Genomic DNA, 511 nt, shown 5'->3' on the forward strand with positions numbered 1-511 from the left:
TTTGTTGTAATGTATTTGTTTACTTTCTGATTCAACTGCCTGTTGTTTAAACTGTTTGGTAAATGTAAAAATAGTTTCCATGAACTTTAAGCCAAGGTTTTTTAACTCTATTGATACCAAACATGTCCAGGTTCAACTGACAGATCTGAAGTTAACTGATATAAAAAATGGAAAACGTTAAAACAAAATAACCTGAAAATCCTGATTATTTTACTTCACAAATCCTGGATTCTTCATGTCCTTTAGTACCACTATAGCACTGAAGGTATTTGACAAATTCAGCCAGACAAACAGAAATATTTCAACACAAACTATAAATAAGTTCAGAAATCCAGATCATAAACCAAACCACCTCAGATGCTCCAGTTTTTTTCCCAATATGGAGCAGCCCTGTCTGAATCCAGGATCTGAATGTTTGGACCAAGATCCAGGCGGCTCGGACTGTCCTCGCTAATCCTTCACAAACAAACAGCAGCAACTCACACAACTCCCATCTAAACACACAAATTCA

The sequence above is a fragment of the Austrofundulus limnaeus genome, unplaced genomic scaffold (genome assembly GCF_001266775.1).
Source record: "Austrofundulus limnaeus strain Quisiro unplaced genomic scaffold, Austrofundulus_limnaeus-1.0 Scaffold85, whole genome shotgun sequence".
NCBI lineage: Eukaryota > Metazoa > Chordata > Actinopteri > Cyprinodontiformes > Rivulidae > Austrofundulus > Austrofundulus limnaeus.